The sequence below is a fragment of the Panulirus ornatus genome, chromosome 50 (assembly GCF_036320965.1).
Source record: "Panulirus ornatus isolate Po-2019 chromosome 50, ASM3632096v1, whole genome shotgun sequence".
Lineage (NCBI taxonomy): Eukaryota > Metazoa > Arthropoda > Malacostraca > Decapoda > Palinuridae > Panulirus > Panulirus ornatus.
The window spans coordinates 27,185,528-27,213,104 of NC_092273.1; the positions used below are offsets into that span (position 1 = coordinate 27,185,528).

Below are 27,577 nucleotides of genomic sequence, written 5' to 3' on the forward strand. Positions count from 1 at the left end.
CTTCCAGGCTACTCCAGGACATTCCAGGATGACCCAGGACGCTTGAAGCCGCTCCAGGATGATCCAAGTTCTTCCAGACCGCTCTAGGATGATCCAGGTTCTTCCAGGCCACTCCAGGATGATCCAGGTTCTTCCAGGCTACTCTAGGACATTCCAGGATGACCCAGGACGCTTGAAGCCGCTCCAGGATGATCCAGGTTCTTCCAGGCCGCTCCAATACATTCCAGGATGACCCAGGACGCTTGAAGCCACTCCAGGATGATCCAGGTTCTTCCAGGCTACTCTAGGACATTCCAGGATGACCCAGGACGCTTGAAGCCGCTCCAGGATGATCCAGGTTCTTCCAGGCTACTCCAGGACATTCCAGGATAACCCAGGGCGCTTGAAGCCGCTCCAGGATGATCCAGGTTCTTCCAGGCCGCTCCAGGATGATCCAGGTTCTTCCAGGCCGCTCCAGGATGATCCAGGTTCTTCCAGGCCGCTCCAAGACATTCCAGGATGACCCAGGGCGGTGGAAGCCACTCTAGGATGACCCAGGTTCTTCCAGGCCGCTCCAGGATGATCCAGGTTCTTCCAGGCCGCTCCAAGACATTCCAGGATGACCCAGGGCGGTGGAAGCCGCTCCAGGATGATCCAGGTTCTTCCAGGCCGCTCCAGGATGATCCAGGTTCTTCCAGGCCGCTCCAAGATATTCCAGGATGACCCAGGGCGGTGGAAGCCGCTCCAGGATGATCCAGGTTCTTCCAGGCCGCTCCAGGATGATCCAGGTTCTTCCAGGCCGCTCCAGGATGATCCAGGTTCTTCCAGGCCGCTCCAAGACATTCCAGGATGACCCAGGGCGGTGGAAGCCACTCTAGGATGACCCAGGTTCTTCCAGGCCGCTCCAGGATGATCCAGGTTCTTCCAGGCCGCTCCAAGACTTAGATGACCCAGGGCGCTTCAAGCCGCTCCAGGATGATCCAGGTTCTTCCAGGCGGCTCGTCACAATCCTTCGTCCGTTGTGTCATATCTAGCTCAAGAAGGTAGGGATTTTTATTTTTTTTTCATTCAGCTTACGTGGTTGTATTCAACTCTGGCACAGCAACCGTTCACAATGGATAGCGGACAACCATGAAAGAAGCTCTCTTGGAAAATAAAATAGCACTAGTTTCTTATCACAGTTACCTAACATCGCTCTTAATTCATAAAGTAAAACTACATATTTGTATTTAGGTTGCTTGGCCCACAGTATGGAAGAACTGAAAAGTTTATCAATCATTTTCTGTGTATCACTTTGCTCTTCTCTGCAAGGTAATGTGCTGTACACGAACACAACCACATGCAGCAAGAACTTTATGTTCAAGTTCTATGATCCTTGCACTACGGTCATCAGCTGGCTCAGTCGTACGTGTGTTGAGACGCAACACGATATAGCAAGATACGCAGGGTTCCCCTACTACCACACAGAAACAGGGGTATTCCCTACCACCGTGTCACAACACAGGGCCTCCCTACCACCGTGTCACAACACAGGGCGTCCATACCACCGTGTCACAACACGAGATCCCCGCACCATCTTGTCTTGAAACCATGAGTAAGGTCTAGGTAAGATCATGCCAAGTCTGAGAGATAGAAATACAACTGATCTAAGAAGAGGAAGTTGTGGTGTGGAGGTCCCCAGTGAGGCCCAGTCGTGAGGAACAGGACCCCAGGACCCGCCTGTCAAGAGGACAGCCTTCTTCATAACAACACTGAGCAATAGATGGAAGAGGACAGCCTTCTTCATAACAACACTGAGCAATAGATGGAAGAGGACAGCCTTCTTCATAACAACACTGAGGAATAGATGGAAGAGGACAGCCTTCTTCATAACAACACTGAGCAATAGATGGAAGAGGACAGCCTTCTTCATAACAACACTGAGCAATAGATGGAAGAGGACAGACTTCTTCATAACAACACTGAGCAATAGATGGAAGAGGACAGCCTTCTTCATAACAACACTAAGGAATAGATGGAAGAGGACAGCCTTCTTCATAACAACACTGAGCAATAGATGGAAGAGGACAGCCTTCTTCATAACAACACTGAGGAATAGATGGAAGAGGACAGCCTTCTTCATAACAACACTAAGGAATAGATGGAAGAGGACAGCCTTCTTCATAACAACACTGAGCAATAGATGGAAGAGGACAGCCTTCTTCATAACAACACTGAGGCAATAGATGGAAGAGGACAGCCTTCTTCATAACAACACTGAGCAATAGATGGAAGAGGACAGCCTTCTTCATAACAACACTGAGCAATAGATGGAAGAGGACAGCCTTCTTCATAACAACACTGAGCAATAGATGGAAGAGGACAGCCTTCTTCATAACAACACTGAGCAATAGATGGAAGAGGACAGCCTTCTTCATAACAACACTGAGCAATAGATGGAAGAGGACAGCCTTCTTCATAACAACACTGAGCAATAGATGGAAGAGGACAGACTTCTTCATAACAACACTGAGCAATAGATGGAAGAGGACAGCCTTCTTCATAACAACATTGAGCAATAGATGGAAGAGGACAGCCTTCTTCATAACAACACTGAGCAATAGATGGAAGAGGACAGCCTTCTTCATAACAACACTGAGGAATAGATGGAAGAGGACAGCCTTCTTCATAACAACACTGAGCAATAGATGGAAGAGGACAGCCTTCTTCATAACAACACTGAGGAATAGATGGAAGAGGACAGCCTTCTTCATAACAACACTGAGCAATAGATGGAAGAGGACAGCCTTCTTCATAACAACACTGAGGAATAGATGGAAGAGGACAGCCTTCTTCATAACAACACTGAGCAATAGATGGAAGAGGACAGCCTTCTTCATAACAACACTGAGCAATAGATGGAAGAGGACAGCCTTCTTCATAACAACACTGAGCAATAGATGGAAGAGGACAGCCTTCTTCATAACAACACTGAGGAATAGATGGAAGAGGACAGCCTTCTTCATAACAACACTGAGGAATAGATGGAAGAGGACAGCCTTCTTCATAACAACACTGAGCAATAGATGGAAGAGGACAGCCTTCTTCATAACAACACTGAGCAATAGATGGAAGAGGACAGCCTTCTTCATAACAACACTGAGCAATAGATGGAAGAGGACAGCCTTCTTCATAACAACACTGAGCAATAGATGGAAGAGGACAGCCTTCTTCATAACAACACTGAGCAATAGATGGAAGAGGACAGCCTTCTTCATAACAACACTGAGCAATAGATGGAAGAGGACAGCCTTCTTCATAACAACACTGAGCAATAGATGGAAGAGGACAGCCTTCTTCATAACAACACTGAGGAATAGATGGAAGAGGACAGCCTTCTTCATAACAACACTGAGCAATAGATGGAAGAGGACAGACTTCTTCATAACAACACTAAGGAATAGATGGAAGAGGACAGCCTTCTTCATAACAACACTGAGGAATAGATGGAAGAGGAAGCCTTCTTTATAACAACACTGAGGAACAGATGGAAGAGGACAGCCTTCTTCATAACAACACTGAGGAACAGATGGAAGAGGACAGCCTTCTTCATAACAACACTGAGGAACAGATGGAAGAGGACAGCCTTCTTCATAACAACACTGAGCAATAGATGGAAGAGGACAGCCTTCTTCATAACAACACTGAACACTAGATGGAAGAGGACAGCCTTCTTCATAACAACACTGAGCAATAGATGGAAGAGGACAGACTTCTTCATAACAACACTGAGCAATAGATGGAAGAGGACAGCCTTCTTCATAACAACACTGAGCAATAGATGGAAGAGGACAGCCTTCTTCATAACAACACTGAGCAATAGATGGAAGAGGAGAGCCTTCTTCATAACAACACTGAGCAATAGATGGAAGAGGACAGCCTTCTTCATAACAACACTGAGGAATAGATGGAAGAGGACAGCCTTCTTCATAACAACACTGAGCAATAGATGGAAGAGGACAGCCTTCTTCATAACAACACTGAGGAATAGATGGAAGAGGACAGCCTTCTTCATAACAACACTGAGCAATAGATGGAAGAGGACAGCCTTCTTCATAACAACATTGAGCAATAGATGGAAGAGGACAGCCTTCTCCATAACAACACTGAGGAACAGATGGAAGAGGACAGCCTTCTTCATAACAACACTGAGCAATAGATGGAAGAGGACAGCCTTCTTCATAACAACATTGACCAATAGATGGAAGAGGACAGCCTTCTTCATAACACTGAGCAATAGATGGAAGAGGACAGCCTTCTTCATAACAACACTGAGCAATAGATGGAAGAGGAGAGCCTTCTTCATAACAACACTGAGCAATAGATGGAAGAGGACAGCGTTCTTCATAACAACACTGAGCACTAGACGGAAGAGGACAGCCTTCTTCATAACAACACTGAGCAATAGATGGAAGAGGACAGCCTTCTTCATAACAACACTGAGCAATAGATGGAAGAGGACAGCCTTCTTCATAACAACACTGAGCAATAGACGGATGAGGACAGACTTCTTCATAACAACACTGAGGAATAGATGGAAGAGGACAGACTTCTTCATAACAACACTGAGGAATAGATGGAAGAGGAGCCGAAGGAATGTGGAAGTATTTCCGTAATGCGAGTCCTCCCAGTGACCCTAGACGTTACAGACATTAATCACGTCGAAATATTTTCCCCCGAGTTCTCTCTCTCTCCCTCTCTCTGTCTCTCTCTCTCTCTCTCTCTCTCTCTCTCTCTCTCTCTCTCTCTCTCTCTCTCTCTCTCTCGGGCACAGTTATCCTCTGAGTCGAGCCACAAGTACCGACTTTCTGCCTCATTACCAGCGCTATATTCGCATCAGGGAGGAAGATATGTACAATGGAGCCGACCTGCGAGTGGATACCATCAGCAGAGAAAACTGGATTCCTTTTTGAAATCGTCCGTTAGTTCTTTCCCAGGATGGTTGTGTGGAGAACCACTCGAGTCCCGTGGACAAGTTCCTTTTCCAGTAATACCTGGAGGTATAGCCAACAAATAGATTATCTTCAAGGATGGGGTACGGTGTATTTCTAAACGAACGCTAAAAACTCCAACTGGCAAGCGAGACGTGAGATGCGTATATCTTAATCACTTTCGTTGCTGACCTGTTTAGTAATTACTCTAAATATATGAAATAAATTAGATGCATTTTAACAGTCAGAATAGATTGAGCTCTACGCTGTATACTCTGTACTCCCAACACATGGAAATATATATACAAGGGAAGCTTAGAGCATTTGTCAAAATCTTTCGTCCACGGAGTCGAATTGTCTCGCACGAAAATGTAACGATACTTATTTTGTTAGGTGTACATCCCACTGTACATACTGAGAATAACACACACACACACACACACACACACACACACACACACACACACACACACACACACACACACACGTACAAACAGTGAGGACTGAAGGATATAAAGAACGCTTGGTGGCATCATAACAGGGCAGAAGCCAGTACGTACGTGGCCATGGGTGAAATCACTTGGACAGCTGAGCCCCACGTTAATTAGCCTTTCAGGCCATCAGTCAAAGCGAGGCCACCAGAGGCAACAGTGGGGAGGGGGGGGGGTGGAAAGCAACAGTGGGGGGAGGGGAGGAACAGAGAGAGAGAGAGAGAGAGAGAGAGAGAGAGAGAGAGAGAGAGAGAGAGAAAGCCAACAGTCTACCACCTCCACGTCCTATACCGGAGGAGGTCGAAGGGAAACGAAAGACACAAGGAAAGATGGATTCTCGGGGGGGACGGAGGAGGAGAAGCCAGGTGAAGACGCCTCATCTACCACGCTTTGCTATTCCCATTTTCTCTCACAGTGCTTCGAACATAGGCACACCAGCAGCTTTATACCGTACACACACACACACATACACACACGTCTCCCTGACTCCTTCCTCATCCATTCGAAAATCCCCTCTTGCATCTTACACCAATCTTGGAAGATGTGATCAGTTCTACATTAATGAAATAATGTAAACAAACCCTAAGTTCTGATAATGAAATATATAACGATAAATACCCAGGTTAGCCCACCTTAGCGATCATAAATGTCCATCAAGACACCACACACCGACCCAGACGCTACCCAATTAGCCACAACCACTGGTGACGTCGCGAACAACCTAACAACCTCGTCGGTAGACTCCATCATCATTATATGACCAATAAAGTCATTATCTGAACATTTGCCGTCCACTCCGGGCGTAACCGATATGATTCCAGCTTCAAAAATTCCAGGAATTTAATGAAATTCTTCAACTCATCCATATTAATGTCCTTTTTTTATCATTTATTTCTCGATGAGGGACACTTGCCTCCAAAGTCGCGATCTCTGCGACGGGAATAGAAATAGAAAATCAAATTGGCCTCTAATACCAGCACTAGATATTGACGATATAAGAGGTCGCTTCCAGGTTAAGGTAATTACCTCTCGCTTTACTGAACGTGACTCCAACGTTCAGTTACTGAACGTGGCTCCAACGTCCAGCTAATGAACGTGACTCCAACGTCCAGTTCATGAACGTGACTCCAACGTTCAGCTAATGAACGTGACTCCAACGTTCAGCTAATGAACGTGACTCCAACGTCCAGTTCATGAACGTGACTCCAACGTTCAGTTAATGAACGTGGCTCCAACGTCCAGTTCATGAACGTGGCTCCAACGTTCAGCTAATGAACGTGACTCCAACGTTCAGTTCATGAAAGTGGCTCCAACGTCCAGTTCATGAACGTGACTCCAACGTTCAGCTAATGAACGTGACTCCAACGTTCAGTTAATGAACGTGGCTCCAACGTTCAGTTAATGAACGTGGCTCCAACGTCCAGTTAATGAACGTGGCTCCAACGTCCAGTTAATGAACGTGGCTCCAACGTCCAGTTAATGAACGTGGCTCCAACGTCCAGTTAATGAACGTGGCTCCAACGTTCAGTTAATGAACGTGGCTCCAACGTCCAGCTAATGAAAGTGGCTCCAACGTTCAGTTAATGAACGTGACTCCAACGTCCAGCTAATGAAAGTGACTCCAACGTCCAGTTAATGAACGTGGCTCCAACGTCCAGCTAATGAAAGTGACTCCAACGTCCAGTTAATGAACGTGGCTCCAACGTCCAGCTAATGAAAGTGGCTCCAACGTCCAGCTAATGAACGTGGCTCCAACGTTCAGTTAATGAACGTGACTCCAACGTCCAGCTAATGAAAGTGACTCCAACGTCCAGTTAATGAACGTGGCTCCAACGTCCAGTTAATGAACGTGGCTCCAACGTTCAGTTAATGAACGTGACTCCAACGTCCAGCTAATGAAAGTGACTCCAACGTCCAGTTAATGAACGTGGCTCCAACGTTCAGTTAATGAACGTGGCTCCAACGTTCAGTTCATGAACGTGGCTCCAACGTTCAGTTCATGAACGTGGCTCCAACGTTCAGTTACTGAGCGTGGCTCCAACGTTCAGTTACTGAGCGTGGCTCCAACGTTTAGTTACTGAACGTGGCTCCAACGTTCAGTTACTGAGCGTGGCTCCAACGTTCAGTTACTGAGCGTGGCTCTAAAGTTTAATTACTGAACGTGGCTCTAAAGTTTAGTTACTGAACGTGGCTCCAACGTTCAGTTACTGAGCGTGGCTCCAACGTTCAGTTACTGAGCGTGGCTCTAAAGTTTAATTACTGAACGTGGCTCTAAAGTTTAGTTACTGAACGTGGCTCCAACGTTCAGTTACTGAACGTGGCTCCAACGTTTAACATCTTCAGTTTAGTTCGGTTGTATCCAAGATCGACTCCATTCCCCAACCAAACCACTAACCAACACTTGGGTGTGATGTGTAAACAAGTACACACTTACACTTACAACCCCCCCCCCCGGTCCACACCCACACGGAACACCGACACTAACAAGCGATCTTCGTTAACTTACAAACCAACATACCAAATATTTAGCTTGAAATGTTCGTCTGTTCCTTGCTTGACGCGATGAAGATTCCATCGCTACATTTGAACTATCAATACTGACCTTAGCTGCAGGGAATCGCTACCCCGTTTTCTAATAATACCCCCCACCCCCCCACCCCCCCCCAGCCCCCCATTTCATACTGTGACATCTGGGGAACAGCCACGACCTTCGCCAACCATCAATCATTTCCCGATCAGCGATGAAGGATTGTCTGTGCGAGTCCCCTCCCCTTCCGCTGGTGGAGGGCGTCCGAGTTCTTCAGTGGGTTGGAGAGCCGCTACGAAGCTGGTGGGTGGGAGGTTGGCTGTTGGAGATGATGGTGGTGAGGGGGAGGAAGGCCTGCCAGGAGGCATGAATAATCCACGTATAATCCATCAACCTCGTTCGTTTTCCCGTATTTACTCCCGACCCCGAGGTGTTCTCGTAAGTCCTTCCAATACTATGCTCAAATGAGCTCTCTCACGCTCAAGTACTTCTGTGATATATATAACCTTCTACTTAGCGTGAGACTCTGTTTGTTGACTGGAGATTACTTAACAGTCATTATACTAAGGTAATTCATCTCTAAGTTTATTTACTTATCTGTACTGCACGGTGAGGGAGTTTACCCATGTTTACCGGAGCAAATGAAGAGCCTCTCCATTACCTCCAGTACTGTGTAGGGTCAGGGTGGAGCTGCATCGAGGGTGTGGTGAGTGGGTGGTGACGAAGTTCATGGTGTAGCTACACTGAGAGGGACGACACAGTGTGGCGAGTGGGTGGTGACGAAGTTCATGGTATAGCTACACTGAGAGGGACGACACAGTGTGGTGAGTGGGTGGTGACGAAGTTCATGGTGTAGCTACACTGAGAGGGACGACACAGTGTGGTGGGTTGGTGGTGACGTAGTTCATGGTGTAGCTACACTGAGAGGGACGACACAGTGTGGTGGGTTGGTGGTGACGTAGTTCAGGGTGGTGCTACACTGAGGGGGAGGACACAGCGTGGTAAGTTAAGTGGGTGGGGACGTAGATCACGGTGTAGCTACACTGAGGGGGAGGACACAGTGTGGTAAGGTAAGTGGGTGGGGACGTAGATCAGGGTGTAGCTCCAGTGAGGGGGACGACACAGTGTGGTGTGTTAAGTGGGTGATGACGTAGATCAGGGTGGTAGCTACACTGAGGGGGACGACACAGTGTGGTGTGGTAAGTGGGTGGCGACGTAGTTCATGGTATAGCTACACTGAGGGGGAGGACACAAATGCACAGGTGTCGAGTCTTCTGGTCAACTCGCACCTCAGACATAAGCAGGAGGTCCGAGTTCCGGGAGAAGATTCGCATCTCCATGACGAAGAGGAGAGAACCAGAGCATGTCGAGGCGTGAGGAACTATAGGAGAAGTGGATAAGCCTCAGGAAGTAGTAGAACAAGAACGTAGCGACTAGCCAAGATGACTGTGTTCAAAGAGATGAAGGATTTCTTTGACAAAAGGCCACAATGATGCCATTACAAGCACAGCCATCCCTCACCGCCATATCGGTTGGCAGGAAAACGACCTACATCATGAAAGAGACGCCACAGAACACAAAGGCTTACGACCTCGATCCTCGACCCACCGTCAACACTACCGTCATCAGTTACCACACGACCTGACAGGGGAATACCATGATGACAGATTTCTTGTGCTAGGTGTCTGGCGCTGGTGTCACTCAACTTCTCCAGGGCACAAGAACGTCTGGTGCAGAAGAGGATCACGCAGGGCGGTCGTAAAGGCGCTGGATCAATGGGATCTGCGGGGGAGAGAGTGTGTTCTGACACCACTCCATACATCCAGCACTGCCAGCCACACACGGGCACGTGGTCTCAATGGACGGAAGCAGGAAAGAGAAAGACCTACTGCATTTTGCTCGCCGCTACCATATCCATGGGCTCACTTCCGGGGTCGCGTTTCAGACCAACTTCACAGTAGAATATCTGGCTCCTGAGTTTCCTCTCTCGAAGTGGGTCTTGGGGGTCTGAAGACCACACGAAATACTACACCGGGAGGTGACCACAAAGGAAGTGACCACAAAGGAAGTGGCGCTCTTCATCAAGCGTGTGTAAAGGAACCTCCTCACATATGAAGGAAGGGAGCTCGAGGTAATCCACATCAGGAGGCTTTCAGAACTCCACACATTATCTTTCTGGAAGGGGGCTTCCTCCAGACAGTAGCCCGCATCATGGTTCCAGGTTCACCACACGAGGTGGAGAGGGAGTGATATAATCACTGGAAGTATAGATTTTCCACATCCAGTTCACTCTCGCTAGACAAGAAGGAGAAGCGTCTTAAGGAGTCGATCTTACTCGCTGTGGCAGGACTAACGGTACCTGTGGTTACTTCGGCGCCTGGAGATAACCTCATGGAACTCAAAGCTGAACTTGCTTTTCCACAAGATCCCTCCCAAGGCCAACGGTGAGAAGTTTACCGAACAACCCTGGTGTCTCTTTCAGGAGTTGGTTGGCCTCGTCTCCTTCGACCCTTGCCCCTCTACCATGGCCAAAGCAAGACATGGTGAAATGGCTGCGGAGAGAAGAGGAAAGAGGAGGAGGCTGACCCAATCCATATGAACGAAGCTCGTAATGCGAGACATCGCAGCAGGTCGCGTGGACGACTTCGTGACCCACAACGAACAAGAATTTCTTCACGGAAAATGGCGCACCGGAGGACCGCAATACCCCCCCCCCCCCCCCCCTCTCGGAGACCTGCTATGAATTCAATCAAGGCCATAACGTATCCTTCCCGGCCTCGAGGTCGTCCACGACACTTGCACCTCAGGGGGAACGACTTCCGTCTGACGCACACAGCGGCGACGACGACGCTCAACAGTTGCGGCTGCGGCTGCATGGCGGCGACGCTCAACAGTTGCGGCTGCGGCTGCATGGTGCGTCCGAGCGCCGCCGCCTGTAACCCCAGGAATGCCAGAGCTCGACGCCGACCCTGGCGATAGTGGGCAGCTGGCAGCCATGAGAGAGAGAGAGAGAGAGAGAGAGAGAGAGAGAGAGAGAGAGAGAGAGAGAGAGAGAGAGAGAGACCCTCCCAGCCTGAGTAGCTAATACTCAGGCTCGGGGAAGCCAGGGCAACACACATGTACACAAAGCGGAGAATAAGCCTCAGAGGGGGGAGGGGGGAGGGAAGGAGGGGAGGGGAGGGAGCGGAAGGGGGGAGGGAGGGAGGGGAGGGGAGGGAGGGGAGGGGGGTTGAAACCTTACAATAAACGTTAGATTAAAAAAAAAAAAAGGAAAACAATAAGACAGGTTTTAATCTAGACGAGCTCATCCTAGCGAGGGGATGATAATTGGCTGCTCGCGATCCGACAGGTCACACAACCTCACAAGTCTCTCGTTACGAACAAAACATTACCGGAAAAACAAAAAAGAAAATGTATGGTGGAACTATTAACGACACCGAGCGATATTTAAATCTTAACCAATTTAGACGAAAAAAAAGTTAGACATTTTGTCTTTACACCAACATGGGACAATATCTGTGGATGGGACACTTGATATTCTAAAAAGAAACGTGCCCTTGAGCGCAATATGGGTGGCGTCATGGTACGGGGTAATCATATACAGTGGGCGGGACAATACACTAGTGAACACCTTTACAGTGGGCGGGAAGACGTACTAGGGCATCTATACAGTGGGCGGGACGACGTAATGGGGAGCACCTATGCAGTGGGTGGGACAACACACTGATTGCAGCTATACACTGAGTGGGAGGGCACACTGAGGGGCAGCTACACACTGAGCGACACGACACACTGAGTGGCACGACACACTGAGGGGCAGCTATACACTGAGTGACAGGACACACTGAAGGGCAGCAATACACTGAGCGGCACGACACGCTGAGGGGCAGCCATACACTGAGTGGGACGACACACTGAGTGGGTCGACACACTGAGGGGCAGCTATACACTGAGTGGGACGACACACTGAGGGGCAGGAAGGTCAGGGGGCTGCAGGGCGGGTTGGGCGGTCCTCAGCCCAGTCCCCACTAGCTGAACCTTCCCCCCAAAATGCACTTTAAAGAGGACAGCCCAGAGGCGGCAGAGCATGTTCCGCCCAACTGTACTGCCGCAGTGTGTGTGTGTGTGCATGTATCACCCCTCCCCACCCACCCACCCACACCACGCCCACCACCACCCAGCCACGCCCACCACCACGTCCAGTTCTAGAACGTCCAGCACCACAGTGAGGCACTATACCAACTGCTAGCCACCACCGCACACACCTCACCTCACGAGGGACACCAGCACCACTTCCACCACCACCACCACCACCACAAACCACCACGTCAAACCACCACGTCAAACCACTACCACAAACCATCACGTCAAACCACAACGTCAAACCACCACCACAAACCACCACGTCAAACCACCACGTCAAACCACCACCACAAACCTTCACGCCAAACCACCACGTCAAACCATCCCGTCAAACCACCCCCACAAACCACCACGTCAAACCACCACCACAAACCACCACCACAAACCACAACGTCAAACCACAACGTCAAACCACCCCGGCAAACCACCACGTCAAACCACCACCACAAACCACCACGTCAAACCACCCCGTCAAACCACCCCCATCCGCCACTGTAACCAGTACTCCCTCCACCACACAATCACCGTCAACACCCCCACGTAAACCAGAACTTCAGTCATGAACTCGTAAATCTACGACCCACCTGAAGGGTTCGAACTACCACAAGCTGTGATGGAGGCGAGGCAGTCCAGCACTGTGTCTGGGACAGTTGGTGACAGCCGACAGTCGGGGGTCGAAGCAGGGGAGCCGCCCTTCCACACATGAACCAAGGAGACGCACAACACGTTACAAGAGACTTGCAGCGCTCTACGCCAACAGAGGCACGGGAATGGTTAATCAAGTCCCCTTATTCAAAACGCTCCTTAAATGGATTGTACTCCCGTACGAGGAGGCAGGGTTGTAGATATGGAACACCTGCCCACAAGGGATATCAAATAGGGACCTATACGACTCCGGCAGCTTCCGGAAAGCAAATTCTGTAACGTTTATCACGTGGGGTTTGCAGTACAGAGAGGAAGATGACGTTACGATCAACATGCTTACGTTACAGCAGAATTGCAGAGTCACAGAAAAACATTCAGATTGGTTTACGATGGAGATTTAGAAACACGCCTACGTTACTCCTTCACCAGTCTGAGACGCTGCACAGGGTCCGAAATGAGAAAGGAGACAGGTTCAGTGCTACAGAAGCAGCGAGTAACAAGAGTGAGGGCGGGAAGGGAAAAGCGAGTTGAAGTATGTTAGTGGAGGCATCGATGAGAGAGAGAGAGAGAGAGAGAGAGAGAGAGAGAGAGAGAGAGAGAGAGAGAGAGAGAGAGAGAGAGAGAGTAGGCGACAGAACAGAACCTTGAGGGACACCAATGTTGACATTAAGAGGAGGGGAAGGAAACTCGCTCCTTCATCATCTACTGCCATGGACCGATTGGGGAGAAAGCTATGCATTAGAGAGGAGAAAGTAGTCACGCCACAGGAAGGAAGTTTAGAAAGCAAAGCTTTATGTCACATCCTTATCAAATGCTCTGGAGATATCATGGGTCAAGACAGAAGATTCGCTTACTTCCCTAAGAGAGAAAGACCTGAGGTGAGTCACACAGGAGAGATAACCAGTTGACTCTGCACCACGAGAGTCGTATTGGTGATCTGAAAGAAAGGAATGGGATTCTGAATACTTTAGAAACTGAGGATTAAGGAGTTTCAAACACTTTGGAGAGCTGTAGAAGTGAAAGCGATGGGGCTATAGGTGGAGGGGCTAAAACAGCACCATTCTCCAAGATAAGTGGCACCAAGGATTGCTTCCAAGGAAAGGGGAAAGTTCGGGTTTTAAGACAAGCGATGAAAGAGATAGCATGGATCAGAGATAACGTGATGGTACACTTCTTCAGGACATGACGGAATATGCTTACTTGTATTTAGGAGAGAAGTTGGACGACCTTGTGCGAGTGAAATATACGAGAGGGTAAGAAAAGTGGACTAGATGTCAAATATTTCCGAAGTTAACAGAAGAATAAAGGCATCGGAAGAGAAGAGGAAAGGTCGAGTTGCAAAAGCTGTTACAGACGACTCGTTTAAAGACCAGAGAGGATCTGTCTTTAGAAATCATGGCATCACACTTTCCTTTTTCTAAGGGTGTGTTTGGTCATTACCAATAACAGCTGTGCAACGATTTCAAGCGAGATAAGCGAGACAGAGGAGAGGGGTAGAGTTTCATGGCCTGATACGCACCGTTCCTGAGGTACAGGCTTCAATGCAACAATAATCAAACCAAGACTGTGCGAATAAAGTGCTAAGAAGGGAATCAGGTCTCCAGCAGAGACGAAACTCCGCTATATGATCAGCACAGCGGGAGGCATCCCATCCAACAGAATCATTCTGGTTCCAAAGGAAAGATATTACGAGTTCTCAAGCTCCATGAGCATGAACTCAAGAATATCAACTTTCAAGTCTTACACAGTCTCACCTGTGCCTCCTCCGCCTTGTGTTCCTTACCATCTGCTTCTGTATAGGAGCTACTAAAACAAGTACTGAAAAGAGCAAAAATGTTCATTCTGGGGTTCCTCTTCCACCACCTGTCAAGAGGCTTTAAACACACTGGTCCTCTCGACCTTCTCCAACAATCATGCAAGACCTCTTACCATACATTCGAAAAGAAGCGATGGCACCGTCTTCGCCATCAGCGTCATCTCCAAGCAACAGATATCCCTCGTCTCCAAGTTGCATTCTGCCTCAACACCCGCATGGAATCCATCAGAGTTCATACAGACCAGAGTTCAAATAGCCCCATCCGCACCATTGTGAACATCCTAAACAACCTCTCCCCCCATGTTGTAGCACAATTATCTATGCACATTTTCTCTGTACAGTTTCATTCTCTGGTTACAACCAAGTCGACAAGACGTGGATCACTATCATTATGAAAGCCAGCAGCTCCTTCCCACGTCCATTACACCACGCCCACAATCACCACGCCTATCCCCAGGCATATCACCACGCCCACCAGCAAGATCACCACCCACCCAACACACACACACACACACACACACACAATACTCCCAGTCTTTTCGGCCCGAAGCCTCAAATCTTTTTCCATCTCCTACAGTTCCTTCAGATCCCAGTGTTCTTTATTCCCTCCATCTGCGTAATGGGTTCTTTCTCCTACCCTTCAACCCTCTTGTTTACGGGACGACACCTGAGGGACGCGTAAGAGGGAGCTCTCTTGAAAGAGAACGGGGACACCGCACAGCCGGATGGAGGCCATTGTTAATGATGGACGAAGATCTCAACAAGCAAGGAGGGAGTCGTTGTGCGCTGCCTAGACAAGCAGTAATAAAGAGTGGATTTAGGTCGTCTTGATGTTGTCGATATTCATCCCACACACACACACACACACACACACACACACACACACACACACACCTACGTTCTAACGTTGTCCCCTACATCACCCTGACCTTCCTGGATCTTGCATTATTCCTCCCTGTATGTATGGTCTCCCACTAGATCTCCCTTACCTCTGCACCTTCCCCTTACACTTCCCTTACTTCAATACCCTCCCTTATGTCTCCTTTATCCATTACCCTCCTCTCCATCTCCCTTACTTCACAAACCCCTTCCAGACATCATCTCCCTTTCAAAAACTCAACCTAACATCTCCCTTACTCCAAGACCCCCTCCGTCATCTCCCTCACTCCTCCACCTCCTCCATCACGTCATCTTCCCCTCACACTTCTATCACCCCAACATCTCCCCTCCTGACAACAACGGCCATTACACCACACCACAGTCCCCCCCAACCCCCCCAACACTCCATCACTACCACCCCCACTACCACATAATCTTCCTCGGGCCCCATCACCCTCCACCACCACCACCCACCACCACCATAAACTCTCCCAGCCCCCTACCACACCCTACCACAGATGATACGCTAAAGAGGGATAAAAGATAAGACTGAGGTGGAGAATAATCTTAATGTAGGAAGAGACGTAAAAAAAAGAGCCATAAGAACGTATGCATGAATGTATGCATACATTATGGATGTGTGTATGTATATATGTGTATGTATGTCTGTATTCAGAGAAGGAGGATAGTAAGTCGTTTACATGAGATCGGCCAGAGATGTCTTGGTGGCATGAAGGTGCAAGTTATGAGGGACTGAGAAATGAACTGAGGGAAAAAACTAAAGGTTTTCATCTCGTCTTCACAGCTCAATTCAAGTCTAATGAGGGCATCACCCGAGATGGGTGATGACATCATACATTAATCGAACGAAAGGGTAAGTAATTAAGAGACACTAATCACGTGGGATGAATGACTTAATTCAAGAGAAAGAGAATGCAAGCTGGGCAACAGGACGCATTGAAGAAGCGAGACAAACGTTCCTTCGTATAAGCGTTCGTTGATGAGAGAAGAGACAGAAACGTTCCTTCGTAGAAACGTTCGTTGATGAGAGAAGAGACAGAAACGTTCCTTCGTATAAACGTTCGTTGATGAGAGAAGAGACAGAAACGTTCCTTCGTATAAACGTTCGTTGATGAGAGAAGAGACAGAAACGTTTCTTTGTATGACCGTTCGTTGATGGGAGAAACGAACGTGTTTACCGTGAGCTATACGTGGTACAGAGCAGTTCACGTCCTAGTGAGGGTATTCTGCCAGGCGGCGTTGTAAGTATGAGGGGGACACAGGCTATTCTGCCAGGTGAGGGTGGAGGGGGACTGGAAGTAAGGGGGGGACACAAGCTATACTGAGAGTGGGGCGCTGGAAGTAGAGGAGGTGGGGTGGGGGAAGACACAGGAGTAAAGTGGCCAGACTGGAGGACGACTGTAATGGCGTGAGTCACACACACACACACACACACACACACACACACCACACAACACGCACACACACACACGCAACACACACACACACCACACAACATGCACACACACCACACACACACACACACACACACCACACAACACGCACACACACACCACACAACATGCACACACACCACACACAACACACACCCAGCCCTGCGTCGGGCTGCTACAACTCAGCCAAGTGAGCAAGAGCCGAGTCCATACCAGGCGACACAACTAATTGAATCCAAACATATGAATCTCAGCTGATCACCATCACACGAGAGCCAGCCTCTCGCCACTCATACCTCCATGGCCACCGCTCCTCCCTGCACCACGATACTCAACCAGCCTCAACAACGAAGTTCAAGTAAGGCTTTTTACAAGATTCTTATTCACTATACAGCCAGGGTCTTATTCACTATACAGCCGGGGTCTTATTCACTATACAGCCGGGGTCTTATTCACGATACATACGGGGTCTTATTCACTATACAGCCGGGGTCTTATTCACTATACAGCCGGGGTCTTATTCACTATACATACAGGGTCTTATTCACTACACATACGGGGTCTTATTCACTATACAGCCGGGGTCTTATTCACTATAAAACCGGTGTCTTATTCACTATACAGCCGGGGTCTTATTCACTATACAGCCGGGGTCTTATTCACTATACAGCCGTGGTCTTATTCACGATACATACGGGGTCTTATTCACTATACAGCCGGGGTCTTATTCACTATACAGCCGGGGTCTTATTCACTATACATACAGGGTCTTATTCACTACACATACGGGGTCTTATTCACTATACAGCCGGGGTCTTATTCACTATACATACGGGGTCTTATTCACTATACAGCCGGGGTCTTATTCACTATACAGCCGGGGTCTTATTCACGATACATACGGGGTCTTATTCACTATACAGCCGGGGTCTTATTCACTATACATACGGGGTCTTATTCACTATACAGCCGGGGTCTTATTCACGATACATACGGGGTCTTATTCACGATACATACGGGGTCTTATTCACTATACAGCCGGGGTCTTATTCACTATACAACCGGTGTCTTATTCACTATACAACCGGTGTCTTATTCACTATACAGCCGGGGTCTTATTCACTATAAAACCGGTGTCTTATTCACTATACAGCCGGGGTCTTATTCACTATACAGCCGGGGTCTTATTCACTATACATACGGGGTCTTATTCACTATACAGCCGGGGTCTTATTCACTATATATACGGGGTCTTATTCACTATACATACGGGGTCTTATTCACTATACAACCGGTGTCTCATTCACTATAAAACCGGTGTCTTATTCACTATAAAACGTGTGTCTTATTCACTATAAAACCGGTCTCATTCACTATACAGCCGGGGTCTTATTCACTATACAGCCGGGGTCTTATTCACTATACAGCCGGGGTCTTATTCACTATAAAACCGGTGTCTCATTCACTATACAGCCGGGGTCTTATTCACTATAAAACCGGTGTCTCATTCACTATACAGCCGGGGTCTTATTCACTATAAAACCGGTGTCTCATTCACTATACAGCCGGGGTCTTATTCACTATACAGCCGGGGTCTTATTCACTATACAGCCGGGGTCTTATTCACTATACAGCCGGGGGTCTCCCACCCTCTTCAGGACCCGGAGAGGATAGAGTTTATTCATTCACTGCCTATCGCTCCCGGCCTCCAGTTTCAAGGACATTATGCTAATATCTGTGGCTATGATGTCTTTAACCGCACTATCATTCATATTAAAAAAAAAAATAAATCTGAAGGAAAAAAAAAATAACAGGGGTAGGAGATGGGAAGGACTTCAGGAAGACGTAGTGAAGACGAGAGATGAGACCCCGAGGATGAATACTACGTAGTTCCCTTCCTCGTCAGCCATTTCGGTGTGTAGCTTCCACTGAAAGTATCAACGTACGAATAGATCAAGTTCACAGTGACGTTATAATTGGGTATGGTCCTTACGACGGTACGGTCCTTACGACGGTACGGTCCTTCACAACGACGGTACGATCCTTGACCACGACGGTACGGTCCTTGATCACGACGGTACGGTTCTTGACCACGACGGTACGGTCCTTGACCACGACGGTACGGTCCTTGACCACGACGGTACGGTCCTTGACCTCGACGGTACGGTCCTTGACCACGACGGTACGGCCCTTGATCACGACGGTACAGTCCTTGACCACGACGGTACGGTCCTTGGTCACGACGGTACGGTCCTTGACCACGACGGTACGGTCCTTGACCTCGACGGTACGGTCCTTGACCACGACGGTACGGCCCTTGATCACGACGGTACGGCCCTTGATCACGACGGTACGGTCCTTGATCACGACGGTACGTCGACGGTACGGTCCTTGACCACGACGGTACGGCCCTTGATCACGACGGTACGGCCCTTGATCACGACGGTACGGTCCTTGATCACGACGGTACGGTCCTTGACCACGACGGTACGGTCCTTGACCACGACGGTACGGTCCTTGACCTCGACGGTACGGTCCTTGACCACGACGGTACGGTCCTTGACCACGACGGTACGGTCCTTGATCACGACGGTACGGCCCTTGATCACGACGGTACGGCCCCTGACCACGACGGTACGGTCCTTGACCACGACGGTACGACCATTAGGTATGGCAGCCTGCGCTTTGACCCTGTGAGAGTCAGGGTCAAAGATTACACCATCATACCCAAGTTGGCTACGCTGTGTTTAAGGGCTGTACCATGGCGCCCAAGGGCTGTACCATCTTGCTCAAGGGCTGTATAGTCTTGCTCAAGGGCCGTACTGTCTTTATCAAGGGCTGTATAGTCTTGATCAAGGGGTGTACCATCTTGCTCAAGGGCCGTACCATCTTGTTCAAGGGCCGTATTGTCTTGCTCAAGGGAGTTAACTATCTTACTCTCAAGATTCTAAAATAAATATGTAATGAAAACCCAACACAGACACACACACACACACACACACACACACAATTGCTGGAAATGCCACGATAAAATTCTTCAGCACAAACAAAACCTTGAACCAATACGTATTGTAAACACATAACAACCATTAGTTAACATAAATGTTCTACAAAATATGTTCGTTTTTTTTTTGATCCCACATTAATGAAAATAACATTTCACTTTTGACGAATGTTTTAAATCACGCTTATAATTCCCTCTAAGTTTCCTCTTCTCTATTCATTTTGCATATATATTTCCCTCAAGCCTTTTTCAGACTATGCTCAAATTTCTTGGGGTTACTTATTTACTTCATCGTATGTCTACTTAATATTTGCAATAAGAAACTTTTTTTTCGGAGAAATACGAGTCGTTTAAGCTATTCAGAAATTAAGATTTTGTTAAAGAAGAAACAAAAGAAGATAAAAATACTGAATTTCGCTGTAAAATGAGGATAAATCCAGCGAGTCAGTCGACAGTGCCTCCTCGCCCCCGCTTCTTTGTTTTGTTCCAACAATGTCCCCGGCCTATTATTCAGAGCCCGACCGCAGCGTTCTTTCAAAATTTTTAAAACGATCATTATCTGTTTACTTTTTTTTATATTTCATGGCTGCCGAATTTTTGAATAACTAAATTCATTTTGCTTATTTTTTTTCTTACGGTGACGTAAATCAAGCGTAAAACAAGAGCCATCTTGGTTGCTTTGGGTTTCATTGCTTCCAGGGGTTCGATACCCATTCCTTCCTCTTAGCTATAAAAACGCCACTAGAGTACCCTAGGTGATGTTAATGGCCCATCATCGCTTCGCGGGATGGCTTCTGGGTGTGACACTGCTTGAAAAGGAATCCCCCTGTGTTTATCAAGTGGTCTGCACATCAGAGAAACCTAACCACATCGGTTTCATTCCGATTTAGATTACAGAAAATGTGAACCACAGTGTCCCATACGCCCAAGGTTATTTCAGTTTAAAAAAAAAATGCTTACAATTGGAAAATTACGAGCATCGCCAGTGATAAACGATTATAAGATGAGCAAGAAAGGTACTGTGTTTGAGAAAAGGAACCTGAATATTCTGGTTCTGAGCGAATTAAAGCTAAAGGGGAAGGAGGAAGAATGGCTTGTTGAAAGTGTTCGTCGAGGGTGAGTGTCAGGGCGAGAGCTAAAGGGAGGGAGTTGCTGGGGGAGGTGTGGGAACGAGTGGAAGAGTGTAAGGAAGCGAGCTCCACACCAATGCTGATAAAACAAAGTGGTTTACGAGAGCTGGATGATTACTGGTGGAAATATACCAAAAAAGAAAGAATCATGGCAAATGGTGTACCGTTTTATACATGTTAACCATGTGCCCTGACATATGCTTACCCTGGAGATGCGCCACAACCAGCATTCAAATTTCAGAGGTTACAAAGACGCATTTGGAACGCATATGCTTACCCTGGAGATGCGCCACAACCAGCATTCAAATTTCAGAGGTTACAAAGACGCATTTGGAACGCATATGCTTACCCTGGAGATGCGCCACAACCAGCATTCAAATTTCAGAGGTTACAAAGACGCATTTGGAACGCATATGCTTACCCTGGAGATGCGCCACAATCAGCATTCAAATTTCAGAGGTTACAAAGACGCATTTGGAACGCATCCACGTACCAGGAAAACATGTTTGATCAAAGTCAACATCATTTGTCAGCATCCCCGGACCCCAGTTTAGACAGACTGACAAAGTTTGACTAATTAACTGCTTAAAATTGCAAATTATGGCTACGGGGGGCTGTCAGTCCCTGCTGAGGACCGGAATCGTTTTTTATATACTAAGGGGAGAGAGAGAGAGAGAGAGAGAGAGAGAGAGAGAGAGAGAGAGAGAGAGAGAGAGAGACAGAGAGAGAATTGTGGTGTTTCTGTGGAAAAGAGAACGGCGACCAAAGCGAGGAATATTTTAATCAACTTACATGAATATGTGGAGATAGAGAGAGACACAGACAGATACACACACACACACACACACACACACACACACACAATGTAAAATATACACTCAAAGTTCATGAGTGTAACCGATATAATTTTTGAAAGGCGCACAACTTCATACCACTTCACAAACGCTGCTAGAGCGGGGGAATACGAACAGCCTGTCGTAACCTGGGAAAGAAAACGGAGTGACAGATGACAACCATTTGCATTAACTTTGATTCTTGTTTATTTATGTACATATCGTAGTCGAGAACGGAGACTCTGAATGTTGTTCAGTCAAGAGTGAACATTCACCGTCAAAATGAAGCAATTTATCTCACCGAAGAAGATTCAAAAGGTTCAAAAAGTCACATTGACTAAGATCAGATCTTATCATTAAACGACCTTCAATATCCACAACTTAAGACTCAAGTCTTTTCTTTTCCCTATTTCAAGTCTTTTGAAATAAGTTCCCCGCTGGGTGTGGCAGCTCTGGGCACGCCACCTGTGTTCACCTGAACCAAACAAACCTGGCGGCTGGTTCTGTGACGCTGGACAGATGAAACATTGCTTTTGACGACCGTTTGAAGCGTTCCAATTTGCCCGATAACACGTGACAGATCAAACTCACTCTCGCCAACACTTTCCTCAATGTCTCTTTTATCATATTTTGAGCGTGTTGAAGTGAAGGGCCTCCGTGGTGTACTGGATTAGCTTTCGTGTCCGTGACGCACTCACGGGCCGCCCAGGGTAGAGGGCATGGGTTCGAATCCTGGCTGCAGGCAGTCGTTCCACAGTCAACCCAGCTGTTCGTCCATCCTTAAGGGTTGGGGATAGGGGAGAAAGAATACTTCCTACGTATTCCCTGCGTGTCGTAGAAGGCGACTAAAAGGGGAGGGAGCGGGGGGGGAGGGGGGCTGAAAATCCTCCCCTCTCGTTTTTAGTTTTCCTCAAGAAGGAACAGAGGAGGGGGCCACGTGAGGATATTCCCTCCAAGGCTCAGTCCTCTGTTCTTAACGCTACCTCGCTAACGCGGGAAATGGCGAATGGTATGAGAAAAAATTTATATTATACATATATATATATATATATATATGTCAGCTGATAAAAAATATCCCTTTTTATTAATGACTTCTATCGACATCTTTTGCATGTAAACACATTCACTTAAATGATCATGTGAGCAGTGTGTCAACACTGAGCAGTGTGTCAACACAGTAGTGTGTCAACACTGAGCAGAGTGTCAACACTGAGCAGTGTGTCAACACTGAGCAGTGTGTCAACACTGAACAGTGTGTCAACACTGAACAGTGTGTCAACACTGAACAGTGTGTCAACACTGAGCAGTGTGTCAACACTGAACAGTGTGTCAACACTGAGCAGTGTGTCAACACTGAGAAGTGTGTCAACACTGAGAAGTGTGTCAACACTGAACAGTGTGTCAACACTGAGAAGTGTGTCAACACTGAGCAGAGTGTCAACACTGAGCAGTGTGTCAACACTGAGCAGTGTGTCAACACTGAGCAGAGTGTCAACACTGAGCAGAGTGTCAACACTGAGCAGAGTGTCAACACTGAACAGTGTGTCAGAAGAAAATAGCGATACACAAATAAGCCAAAATTTCGTCGTCACTAATTTGTGCATAATATTCATTCCTGGACTTCAGAAAAACCTTGATGTCTCCCACTAACTCTGAAAACCTTCCAAGCACTTCTCATTCAGTCTTTCATTTCAGCCAATGTGGAGTGAGAGAAAGATATAATCGAGTATAACCAGCCTCCAAAAAAATCCCTAACAGTGTGGAGTGAGAGATCTTTATAATCGGATATTACCAGCCTCAATAAAATAAAATCCCTTAAAAAAATGTGGACAGATTTGTAAGACTTTAACAAAAGTCTATATATTTTTTTCCAGTTCCGACACACACGATATGTGTAAAATCCACATTTCCTCCCGTGCACCAAGCCTCCAGACGAAGGATGCACTGGTAGATACGTTCTTCCAGGCTGAAGTACAGAGGGGAAGTTATATATATATATATATATAGAGAGAGAGAGAGAGAGACAGACAGATAGACAGAGACAGACAGAGACAGACAGATAGACAGAGACAGACAGAGACAGACAGATAGAAAGAGACAGACAGATAGACAGAGACAGACAGATAGACAGATAGACAGAGAGACAGATAGACAGAGAGACGGAGAGACGGACAGACAGAGACAGACTGAGACAGACGGGCAGAGAGAATGAACACACGAAAGTTTGACATGCATGTGGGATAGGTCAGGCGCATGACCTTATCATGCATGAGAGAGGGAGGGAGACCAGGCGAAGGTCACAAGTGTAAACCACCTATAGTAAGGTCCAGGTCATGGCTCAGGTCATGAATTGTGCATGATGACAATTCCTACGACTTTGAAAGGATCTAATTCATACTTATCTAGTGATATATATATATATATATATATATATATATATATATATATATATATATATATATATATATATATATTGTATTTTTTAACTTTCTAAAATGGGAAACAGAAGAAGGAGTCACGCGGGGAGTGCTCATCCTCCTCGAAGGCTCAGACTGGGGTGTCTAAATGTGTGTGGATGTAACCAAGATGTGAAAAAAGGAGAGATAGGTAGTATGTTTGAAGAAAGGAACCTGGATGTTTTGGCTCCGAGTGAAACGAAGCTCAAGGGTAAAGGGGAAGAGTGGTTTGGGAATGTCTTGGGAGTAAAGTCAGGGGTTAGTGAGAAGACAAGAGCAAGGGAAGGAGTAGCAGTACTCCTGAAACAGGAGTTGTGGGAGTATGTGATAGAATGTAAGAAAGTAAATTCTCGATTAATATAGGTAAAACTGAAAGTTGAAGGAGAGAGATGGGTGATTATTGGTGCATATGCACCTGGGCATGAGAAGAAAGATCATGAGAGGCAAGTGTTTTGGGAGCAGCTAAATGAGTGTGTTAGTGGTTTTGATGCACGAGACCGGGTCATAGTGATGGGTGATTTGAATGCAAAGGTGAGTAATGTGGCAGTTGAGGGAATAACTGTTATACATGGGGTGTTCAGTGTTGTAAATGGAAATGGTGAAGAGCTTGTAGATTCATGTGCTGAAAAAGAACTGGTGATTGGGAATACCTGGTTTAAAAAGCGAGATATACATAAGTATACTTATGTAAGTAGGAGAGATGGCCAGAGAGCGTTATTGGATTACGTATTAATTGACAGGCGCGCGAAAGAGAGACTTTTGGATGTTAATGTGCTGAGAGGTGCAACTGGAGGGATGTCTGATCATTATCTTGTGTAGGCTAAGGTGAAGATTTGTATGGGTTTTCAGAAAAGAAGAGTGAATGTTGGGGTGAAGAGGGTGGTGAGAGTAAGTGAGCTTGGGAAGGAGACTTGTGTGAGGAAGTACCAGGAGAGACTGAGTACAGAATGGAAGAAGGTGAGAACAATGGAAGTAAGGGGAGTGGGGGAGGAATGGGATGTATTTAGGGAATCAGTGATGGATTGCGCAAAAGATGCTTGTGGCATAAGAATAGTGGGAGGTGGGTTGATTAGAAAGGGTAATGAGTGGTGGGATGAAGAAGTAAGATTATTAGTGAAAGAGAAGAGAGAGGCATTTGGACGTTGTTTGCAGGGAAAAAATGCAATTGAGTGGGAGATGTATAAACGAAAGAGACAGGAGGTCAAGAGAAAGGTGCAAGAGGTGAAAAAGAGGGCAAATGAGAGTTGGGGTGAGAGAGTATCATTAAATTCTAGGGAGAATAAAAAGATGCTCTGGAGGGAGGTAAATAAAGTGCGTAAGACAAGGGAGCAAATGGGAACTTGAGTGAAGGGCGCAAATGGGGAGGTGATAAGTAGTGGTGATGTGAGAAGGAGATGGAGTGAGTATTTTGAAGGTTTGTTGAATGTGTTTGATGATAGAGTGGCAGATATAGGGTGTTTTGGTCGAGGTGGTGTGCAAAGTGAGAGGGTTAGGGAAAATGATTTGGTAAACAGAGAAGAGGTAGTAAAAGCTTTGCGGAAGATGAAAGCCGGTAAGGCAGCAGGTTTGGATGGTATTGCAGCGGAATTTATTAAAAAAGGGGGTGACTGTATTATTGACTGATCGGTAAGGCTATTTAATGTATGTATGACTCATGGTGAGGTGCCTGAGGATTGGCGGAATGCGTGCATAGTGCCATTGTACAAAGGCAAAGGGGATAAGAGTGAGTGTTCAAATTACAGAGGTATAAGTTTGTTGAGTATTCCTGGTAAATTATATGGGAGGATATTGATTGAGAAGGTGAATGCATGTACAGAGCATCAGATTGGGGAAGAGCAGTGTGGTTTCAGGAGTGGTAGAGGATGTGTGGATCAGGTGTTTGCTTTGAAGAATGTATGTGAGAAATACTTAGAAAAGCAAATGGATTTGTATGTAGCATTTATGGATCTGGAGAAGGCATATGATAGAGTTGATAGAGATGCTGTGTGGAAGGTATTAAGAATATGTGGTGTGGGAGGCAAGTTGTTAGAAGCAGTGAAAAGTTTTTATAGAGGATGTAAGGCATGTGTACGTGTAGGAAGAGAGGAAAGTGATTGGTTCTCAGTGAATGTAGGTTTGCGGCAGGGGTGTGTGATGTCTCCATGGTTGTTTGATTTGTTTATGGATGGGGTTGTTAGGTTAGGTTAGGTTAGGTTAGGTTATGCAAGAGTTTTGGAAAGAGGGGCAAGTATGAAGTCTGTTGGGGATGAGAGAGCTTGGGAAGTGAGTCAGTTGTTGTTCGCTGATGATACAGCGCTGGTGGCTGATTCATGTGAGAAACTGCAGAAGCTGGTGACTGAGTTTGGTAAAGTGTGTGAAAGAAGAAAGTTAAGAGTAAATGTGAATAAGAGCAATGTTATTAGGTACAGTAGGGTTGAGGGTCAAGTCAATTGGGAGGTAAGTTTGAATGGAGAAAAACTGGAGGAAGTAAAGTGTTTTTGATATCTGGGAGTGGATCTGGCAGCGGATGGAACCATGGAAGCGGAAGTGGATCATAGGGTGGGGGAGGGGGCAAAAATCCTGGGAGCCTTGAAGAATGTGGAAGTCGAGAACATTATCTCGGAAAGCAAAAATGGGTATGTTTGAAGGAATAGTGGTTCCAACAATGTTGTATGGTTGCGAGGCGTGGGCTATGGATAGAGTTGTGCGCAGGAGGATGGATGTGCTGGAAATGAGATGTTTGAGGACAATGTGTGGTGTGAGGTGGTTTGATCGAGTAAGTAACGTAAGGGTAAGAGAGATGTGTGGAAATAAAAAGAGCGTAGTTGAGAGAGCAGAAGAGGGTGTTTTGAAATGGTTTGGGCACATGGAGAGAATGAGTGAGGAAAGATTGACCAAGAGGATATATGTGTCGGAGGTGGAGGGAACGAGGAGAAGTGGTAGACCAAATTGGAGGTGGAAAGATGGAGTGAAAAAGATTTTGTGTGATCGGGGCCTGAACATGCAGGAGTTTGAAAGGAGGGCAAGGAATAGAGTGAATTGGATCGATGTGGTATACCGGGGTTGACGTGCTGTCAGTGGATTGAATCAGGGCATGTGAAGCGTCTGGGGTAAACCATGGAAAGCTGTGTAGGTATGTATATTTGCGTGTGTGGACGTATGTATATACATGTGTATGGGGGTGGGTTGGGCCATTTCTTTCGTCTGTTTCCTTCCGCTACCTCGCATCAACTACACACGCAAGGACCCAGGCTGTACGTGATCCACGGAC

The 27,577-nt window shown here is 47.0% G+C and overlaps 1 protein-coding gene across 1 annotated transcript in view; it reads right to left on the reverse strand.

Moving 5' to 3' along the window:
• The window catches only part of LOC139764461 (uncharacterized), a 151,254-nt gene that overhangs the window by 42,819 nt on the left and 80,858 nt on the right, over positions 1 to 27,577 (reverse strand). The window lies entirely within an intron of this gene.